The 9,450-nt window shown below is 37.6% G+C and overlaps 1 protein-coding gene across 2 annotated transcripts in view; it reads left to right on the top strand.

The window, feature by feature from the left end:
- Window positions 1-9,450, top strand: part of B4GALT5 (beta-1,4-galactosyltransferase 5) — a 72,330-nt gene that overhangs the window by 2,181 nt on the left and 60,699 nt on the right. The window lies entirely within an intron of this gene.

Genomic DNA, 9,450 nt, shown 5'->3' on the forward strand with positions numbered 1-9,450 from the left:
CGGTGATGGGTTTGGACCTAGAGGCAGTCTTGGAACCATAACTCCTTTTGTGAAAGTGACAGGTCATTTCTTGTGTGGGTGTATACATTAGCCATCTCTAAATGGAAAAATGTACCCCATTGGAATGATAATAACCCTTTCGATTAGAAAGATTAGAAGCCAGATTCTCTAACTGAAACGGAATTTACCAACTTAACCAAAAATTCCTCAATGGTAGATTTTTAGGTCAATGGAACCCCAGTGTAAAGTGATGGTCTACTGCTATGCTTAGGTTCCTATATCACTGATTACTGAGAAGGGTACAAAGTGCTTGAATTGTTCACTTTATTTTTAAATGTAAGTCTTCTAAACGGCACATCTCCTTAGGATTCAAATTCTGTTATGGAGAAGGAGAGCAGTAAAAAGGATGTGGAGTGGCTTTAGGGTTCACAAAAGCATGGGTACATCCAGCAGTTTGGTGGTTTTACTTATCTTGGCTTTCCTGTTGATGAACTTAATTTTTCAAATGACCAGGTTTGGACAGGGGTGTGACAAATCTTCTCAAAAGGTTAAGGCAATCTAGAAAACTGTAAGGTTTGGGATATGAAAACCTTCTTTGAGATAAGTATTAAAATGAGCTTAGAAAATAATGTTAGGGCAAACCATATGAAATTTCTGTTTTTGCAGGTCGGAGACGTTGTATATATCGGCAGTTTAGTATGGCTGAACCTAATACATTTCCAAGTAATGACAATTCTGTCTTCTGGCATGATGGAAAGTGTCAGACTTGTATTTCCTTCCAGGTTTAATTTTTTCCAGTCCTTGCTTTGATGTCTTTGTATACCCTGTGGCCACATTTTGCTCTAGGGCTAAAAAGAAATCATCATTCCAAGAGTGTGTTACACCTATATTCAGAAATAGGTAGACTTTAATTTGAGATGAGAAAAATGTTGGTTATAAAAGTTTTAAAGTCGTCCGTATATAATGTAACCCAGCCACAATTTCAACCTAGCTATTAGCTTAGTACTTTTGAGATCTAATGCCAGCTCTTAATATCAGTGACTCATAGTTTCAGAGAAAAAGGAAATTTTTCTGGACTTCAGGGTCATATGAATGGGGGTGAATGTACCATTTGACCTAGGAAATTGGATGTGAGGAAAATTCCTAAATAAGACTAGTGTGTTTGTAACAACTACAAAGTACTCTTAGCTACTTTAACAAAATAAGACTAGTGTATTTGTAACAACTACAAAGTACTCTTAGCTACTTTAACAAAATAAGACTAGTGTGTTTGTAACAACTACAAAGTACTCTTAGCTACTTTAATAGCTCCATCCCAATCCAATTAGTATTTTTTCTTTTCTTTTTTTTCAGTTAGTATTTTTTTTAATATGGCTTCATTGGATGCTATGTTTTTGTTGTTAATTCAAAAGTAATGTTTTATATCAGCAGTTTAAAAGTGGAAATCAAAAGAATGGCGCAGAAAGTGCGATGAAGGCGGTGGATTTGAAAAAGGAAGAGGAAGGTGATATGTTGATAAAAATGCCTCTTCTCTCTAGTCCTCTCTGCCCCACAGCCTGAGTGGTTCTCGTTTATTTAATCACTTGTTTTACCTGCACTATTGAAATGTCCCTATTCTTTTCAGGGTTCTGGAGAAAACTTTGAACTCACTTATGATCCTTTACCGTAAAAAAGATCTAAGAACTCAGAGTACTTCCATATTCCAGTCTGACCAGGTCTTTTAGAAGATAAGATAAGTGAACTATTTATAGATGTACATATGAAGTTCTGATTTCAAAACATCTTAAGTATAATGATACCATCATATGGGAAGGCCGCATAGAGATTATTGACCTTTTCAAATTGTTAAAGGTTACCGATTTTGACAGAGGTGCCTGTGCATGATTAGAAGGAATAGTCTGCATCGATGAAATTTTATTAAAGTTCTCCTATTTAAATTAATGTTTCTTTGTCCTTTGATTATTGCGGAAAGGAAATGGGGATTTTTGTTTTTCTTTTGGCCTGCTTAGTTCCAAGAAAATTTTGATTTACAGCTGGCTTTTAGAAGGCAGGAACCAGTAATTCTAATTTCACCTTATTTGACCAGATGACCTTGAGCAAGTCATTTGAATCTCTTGGCACAAAAATCAAAGCTGTTTGAAAAACTAGAACTGCATCTTAAACTCTTAATGAGATGTTTTTATGTATAGAAAGTTGAGAATTCATTCATATTCTATACAACTGTTGGAACTAAGATTTTAGATAAGATACATGTTTTATATAATCAAATGCAACTTTTTCTAATAATCACAGGACAATTTCAGATTCCCCCCAGTTTTGTATGAAAATAGCCTTTAGTTGCTGTTTCTTACATGAAATTGCCCTCTAAATACCTCAGTGCACTTAGTTCTTGAGCTTTTCTGGAGTGAAATAAATATGGTGAAATGTGGGTTATTTTATTTTAGAAAATTAAGAAGCTTCACCCTATGAGAGACACCCACCTCTCTCCATATGTGCCTGCTCACGCACACTCACATTTTCCTTGAGTGCTGTGTTGTCATTCTTCTTAGAAGGAGACTTTATTTTGAAAACGGGTTGAAGTTATAAATCTGAACATCACCCTTTTGACCAGGACTTTGGTCGTGTTTTATGTCCTCTCTGCAGAATTTTGCTGTGTTGGAAACAAAGACTTGGGTTTGGCGTTGAAATGTCTTTTAACAGTGAAAATCTGCTAGGCTTGGACAGTCATGGAATCAGCCATTCAGACAGTATCAGTTACTGTTCCAGGCCTTCGGTGCTCTAGCCAGTAGATGATTCCACTCCCATCCAGTCATCCCCGCCCCCGAGCTTAACAGACCAGTGGGAGCGACCTGAAGTAAATCACCAGGAAGGGAAGGTCTCTCTCTGTGTTGCCACGACTCTTTAGAACTCTTCAAGAGAGTAGGGATTCCAAAGCCTTAGAGTCAAAGTGCTACTGGCCACTTCCCTTAATTTTACAGCTTTTTAGAAAAATGGAAGAGATGTTGGGCACATCCAACCATATAAAGCAAAAAAAAAAACTTTAGTAGGTGAGAAGTAAGGAATGTGATGCTGCTGAGGCCTGTCAAAGAAATAGAGAAAACTGGAGGTTAACACTAGTCTAGATAAAATATAATCAGAAGCAAGCAGATTGGGTGTTGCCTAAAAAGAAGTTAATGGCACCATCATGAGAAGAGGCAGGCTTGTGTGCACAATTAGTGTAAGGGTAGTTACTCTTCAGTTTCTAATACTAGCCAGATAAAGGAATGTGTTTCTTTGCACACAAGGTGTATTTTTTATAGAAAGTTGTGAGAATATTAAAGGAATTTAAGATCTGTGAATCAATAATCAGTATTAGACTGTCTCCCTCTCATGTTACCAGCTATGGGAGATATTTGAATTCTAGTCTTTGCTTCTTTCATTTTATAGATGATCATATATGATCATATAAGCTCAATATGAGTCATTACTTACCCAGAGCAGAAAGTTATGAGGTATCCTTGAGGCATATACAAGGATATGCTTGCAAAGACAAGATTAATCACAAGAAATAAACACTAGAGAAAAATAGAGAACAGTATGTAATCAATTGCTAACTTGTTTGATACTGGCCTTTAATAAGATGGAGGTTCAGACACAGGCATTCAACAAATTGTTCTTTTGAGTGCCTCCTCTTGTCAGATCCTTTTCTGGGTGTTGGGCAGTCTAGAAATGAATAAGGTGGAAAGTGCTTTCATTCTAGTGGGAAGTTTTTGCCCATGTGGTGCTTTTATTCTATGGGGAGACAGCCAAAATACAAGATAATTTTAGATAATGGCAGGAGTGACTGTCTGTTTTCGATAATGTGGTTACTTGAAGGGGTGGAACCAGTCACAGGTCTGGGGGTTGTGGCTGGGATGGGTTTGGGGGGGGGTACTCAGCACACGTTAAGGCCCCGAGGCAGGGCTGAGCTTGAGTGAAGGTTGACTGGATTTTTGTGAATGATGGGAGAGTGGTAGATGAGTTTGGAAAGGTAGGAGGGTTCAGGACCCAGTAGGCCAGCCTTCCCCAACCTTTTTGGCACCAGGGACCCGTACTCCATTGGGATTCTAATGCCTGATGATCTGAGGTGGAGCTGAGGCCCTGATGCTGTGCTAGCGCTGGGGAGTGGCTGCCTATACAGAGGAAGCTTTGCTTGCTCACCTCCTGCTGTGTGGTCTGGTTTTTAACAGGCCACAGACTGGTACTGGTCCCCGGCCTGGGGGTTGGGAGCCCCTGCTGTAGGCCGCGGCAAAGACCTTAGAATAGGAGTGAACTTTAGCTTAGAAATCAGCCAGACCTAGGTTTGAATCAGCCCTGATTGAGTGGGCAAATCAGTTTTCTTATCTGCCAAAGAGAGATACTATCTTTGAGGGTTGTTGTGAGAATTAAATGGAATATGTATATAAAATGGCTTAGCACAGAGCTTGACACAAAGCTCCATATGTTCGTTAACTATTATTTATAACCATAGGACATGACCGGTTAGTCTAATGCTAGGGCTAAACTGGGAGTTAGGAGGATTGGTCTCCAGTCTGACTTTGCCAATAACTAAGATAAAAACTTCCATTTTCTCATCTGTAAACTGAGGTAATTGGACAGATTCTAGGGTCCTTATTAGATCATAAGGTACCATGATTCTGAGCAAGTGTAAGTTGAACCGGTAAGTCTGAAAAGGAATAGTGACTTCTGTCACTATTAAAAGGTACCCTATTTGAAGAAATTTCAGATTTCCCATTTACTCAGTCTCCCACCTTTAATGAAACACTGAGCCATAGATTCAGTGCAGCTGCTGGAATGAAGTGTTTGTAATCACCAGACTTCACAGTTTCACCCTTAGAGTAAATGGAGAAGTTCACACTGTGTAATGCTATTGTTTTAGGACATATTCCCTAAAAAGAAGACTTAGAATTTCCATGCTGAAGTCTATCTTTGAAATCACTGAGGCAAAGAAAGGAAAAAAAAAGAAAAGAAAAGAAATTTGTGTTGTTTTGGTCAAAGGAAAAAAACTAAAAGGATTTTATGGAACTACCTTTGGGATGTTCAGACCACCCCCCTCCTTTTGTCTTCTGAGTAATCCTTTTCAGTTTTAACCTGCTAAATCAGTCTTTTCCTCTAGCGGCGCACTTTGCTTTTAAACATGAAGTAGCCCTGGACTCATTCGCTCCTGAACCATCCTCAGTCCTCTAGGTAATTGGATGTTAAATGAAAATGAATATTGCATTTCGACCCAGTAATTCGTTTTATATTGTGGCCTTATGCTGAAGAACATTCATACCTCCTGCTGATCCTATGAATTCAGTGTTTTCCCAAGCACTGGAGTCACATTGAATAATTTAAAGTGCTGTCTCTTCTCAAATTCCCCCTTTCCATCCCTCCTTTTGTTAGTTTGAGTAAGCAATTATTAGACTCTAGGTATTGTTCTCCTACCTCCCAGGTTACAGAGATATGCAGGTACTTTGCAGCAACCAGAAGGGAACCCGGTCATTGTTTCTAAGGTACCTTGGTTACTGTCATCAATTATGAACTGTTCTCTGAGGCAATTAAGTGGCCTAATTATGAAGATGAAGAATGTTGTGGACTATCAAGTACAGGAAAATGTACATTGCAGGAAAGCTCAGTGTTGTTTTAAAACTTAAATTAACCTAGGGTGTACTAGTGATCACAACTGCTTTTGTTTTTATTAAAGAGGTGTAAAACACTTAAATATCAGTAAAGAAGGAACTGTTTTTTTTTACCCCCCAGGTGGTTCTCAAAGTATGATTAACAGACATTTAAACTTATGCTTTGTTCTCATGTGTCGAACAACTATAAATTTGGAAAATGGAAAAACAGGAGTATTTTTCTCCCTCATAGAACTGCTCATTATCCCATTTTGAGGAGTTCTTTTAGGCACCAAGACTAAATTATATTCATGATAGCGATGTGTATATATTTTATGATCAGTAGACCATTGGCTTATGAAGGTCAGAAGATAATATTTTCCTAAATGTTGTGTTGTGGTCATGTTTGTATAGTTAAAAATAAAAATCTTTTATTACAGTTCAGAAAAATGGCAGAATTGCCAATTTAAGGAAATTAGATTTAAGGAAAAAAGATGATAGTAGACTGGCTTTAGGATTCTTGATGTACTTATTTTGAATCTGTGGATCTTAAAAACATGTAATCTTTTAACTTTTTAAGAAAAGCTCATTTTACCCATAATCTCATAACCTAAAATAATAGGGAACTTTTCTGGATTGTAATTTCCTTGTGCCTAGGATAGTGCGTGCTACATTGTATGCACTTAAATATTTAATGAAATGTGCGAAGAAACTGTTCTGTGGGCAAGCCAGCCTCTCCATTTTTGGATTGCATTCACAGTGGGAGACGGAATGCTTCTCATACTAATCCTGATTTTGAAGTGACTTGTAATTCACTTTGTCCAAAACTACTTTGTACCTTTTATCCCCTTGGCTAAATATTTTCTTGTTTAGTGGCAAAAGCTTTGTAACATAAAATTTGTCATGTTGTTGATTTCAGTGTGCATTTCAGTGGCATTATTACATTCACAATGAAATGCAACCATCACCACTGTTTCCAGAAATTTTCATCACCCCGAAAAGAAGCTCTGTTGCCAGTAAGCAGTAACTCCCCTCCATCCTAACTCAGTCTGCTTTCTGTCTCTATGAATTTGCCTTTTCTAGGTGCTTTACTTAAGTGAATCACTTAGCATGATGTTTTCAAGGTTCATTCATGTGGTAGCATGTGTCAGAACTGCATTCTTTTTATGGTTGAAAAATATTCCATCTGCTGGTCATCTGTTGAGAACACTTGAAATGTTTCTACCTTTTGGCTATTGTGAATAATATTGCTATGAATTTTGGTGTACAGGTATGTGTGAATCTCTGTTTTCAATTCTTTTGGATATGTATCTAGAAGAGGAATTGCTGGGTTATATGGTAATTGTATTTAATTTTTTGCGGAACAGTGGTGGCACCATTTTACGCTCTCACCAGCAAAGTATGAGAGTCTAGGTTGTCCACATCCTGGCCAACACTTGTTATTTTCTGTCCTTCCTTCCTTCCTTCCTTCCTTCCTTCCTCCCTTCCTCCCTTCCTCCCTCCCTCCCTCCCTCCCTCCCTCCTTTTCTTATCTTTCTTAGTAGAGGTATCCTAGTAGGTGTGAAATGATAGCTCATTGTGGTTTTGCTTTGCATTTCCTTAATGACTAATAATGTTGAGCATCTTTTCATGTGTTTATTGGCCATTCATATATCTTGTTTGGCAAAATGTCTGTTATGGTCCTTTGCCCATCTTTTAATTGGATTCTGTTGAGTTGTTAAGAGTTCTTTATATATTCTGAAAATTAAACCATTATGAGATACACGATTTGTAAATATTTTCTCCCATTCTGTGGGTTGTCTTTTCACTCTCTTGATAGTGTTCATTGATATGAGAAAGTTTTTAATTTTAATGAGGTCCAATTTATCTAATTTTTCTTTTGTTTGTACTTTTAAAAATATACTACTTGGTAAGAGTTATCATTTAACTTTTGCTCCCTACAGTGTGCCCATGCTTTTTTCTGCCTATGAAGATCTGATAGGCATTTCTAATGCCTAAGTTACTGGTAGGCATTTTTTACCCAAGCTACTAATGATCTGTTAGCAGTCAGGGTCAGAGTTTTGGTTTTCCTTGCTCTTACTTGTTTAAGTTTGATGGTGGTTTCTTGATTTCTGGTTCTTCGTCTTTCGAATAGTTATTCTATTTGCCAATCTTGACATGCTCTATAGAGTCTGTCAAATATTAAAAGGTTTGAAGACTCCTATGACCTTTTCTGATGAAAGAGGGACTGACTGCCCATATCTCCTTATTTGATGTTTTTTGTTTGCTGGCTATTATTTTCAATAAGACTGAAAAATAACTTAAATTTAAATATTTTCTGCTGCTAATTGCAGTTCTCTGAAAGTCCGTGTAAGCCAGGGCTAGATGTTGGGACACCAAATTTTTGGTATTGGGAACAATGTAGTTTACTGATTAAACATGATATAGAGGAGACGTTTGGAAAAATTACAGATTGGTGAACATAGTGAAACACTGGGTTCATTTTTTCCATAAGAAACGATGATTTCGAAGATAAAGAAAAGTAAATTTTACTTGGCATTTTGTTGGCCTCAAATCGCCATTAACTGGCACCTTTTATATTTAGCTATTTATATTTAATAAATAGTTAGAATGAAGACCTGGAGGCATGACTTTGAGTTTGGCATTAAGTATGGTTTGTTTGTTTTTGGTCTTCTGATCCTTTGAATATTGATAATTCTTTATTCACCAGACGATTTTCTTTCCCTATGCCTCTCCAGTCCGTGGCACAGGCACAAGATGGCAGGTGGTGATGAGAAGTGGCTGCCAGGATGGTCCCTGGATGACTATGCGATGTGTGATGTGAGCACAGGATTATTTTTTTCCTGTTTCCTTCAAAACATCAGAAAATGAGGAGATTGCTAAAGAATGAGGACATAGAAAATTCTAACACGTAAAACCTGCTGGATATCTACAACTCTGACGTGACAAAATTTGGCAATTTGATTTGTTCCCCCTGATACCATCTGAAGTTCAAATGTGTTTATCTGAATGTGAGTGATAATGGTAGTGGTTAAAGACAGGTAGGTACTTAGAAAATATTTGTATTTAGGGGCCTGTATTAAAAGAAAAAAAATTATGACTTGTCTTTTGGCCATTTCCTTAGAGCTAACTTCATTATTTAATCTCTACATGTTACACCCCTACAGTGCTTCTTGGGGGTATAGTGATCAGTGAAGCCAACATCATATCTCTGTTCTTTTTTGAGTCTTCAACTAGGGAGCATAGCTTTTAGTTTAGTAAAAAATTTTCAATTTTGAATGGTTTTATACTTCTGGGTAATATATTCAGTTGAGGGTCAGTTCAACTGGTATTCAATTGCTGTTAACATTTCTTAATTGCCAGGAATAATAGTGAATATATTTTAATTATAGGCATTTAAGACAGCAAAAAATTTTGAAGAAATTCTTGAAAAGACGTTTAGTTTAATGTCTTACCCCATTGGGCTTTTGGTTGTGCCTGTTCTTGGCGGGGTGTTCATATTTGCTGGGGCTGTTTCTGAGGTTTATCTCCTGAACAGGGTCGTGGTGATGGTGATGAGCAGTGACCTGAAGTTTCTTAATAACACAAATGCCCCAGGGACCAATGGAGGAGAAGGAGTGTGTTTACATACTGAGGCCTCTTCCTTTCCGCCTTGAAGGGTGTCAGGCTTAGAAGTCTGGCACTTAGCAGGTTCTCAGGAAGCGTTCATCAGAGATAATGAATCTGCCTCCTACCTTTCAATGGCTCTCATTATCTTAGGCTAAAGTTCAAACTCCTGTTTGTAACTTATAATGCCTTTGGTGATCTGGCCTCTGCCTCCCTTTCCAGCCTC

Source organism: Pteropus vampyrus, unplaced genomic scaffold, assembly GCF_000151845.1.
Source record: "Pteropus vampyrus isolate Shadow unplaced genomic scaffold, Pvam_2.0 Scaffold117, whole genome shotgun sequence".
In the NCBI taxonomy this organism is placed as follows: Eukaryota; Metazoa; Chordata; class Mammalia; order Chiroptera; family Pteropodidae; genus Pteropus; species Pteropus vampyrus.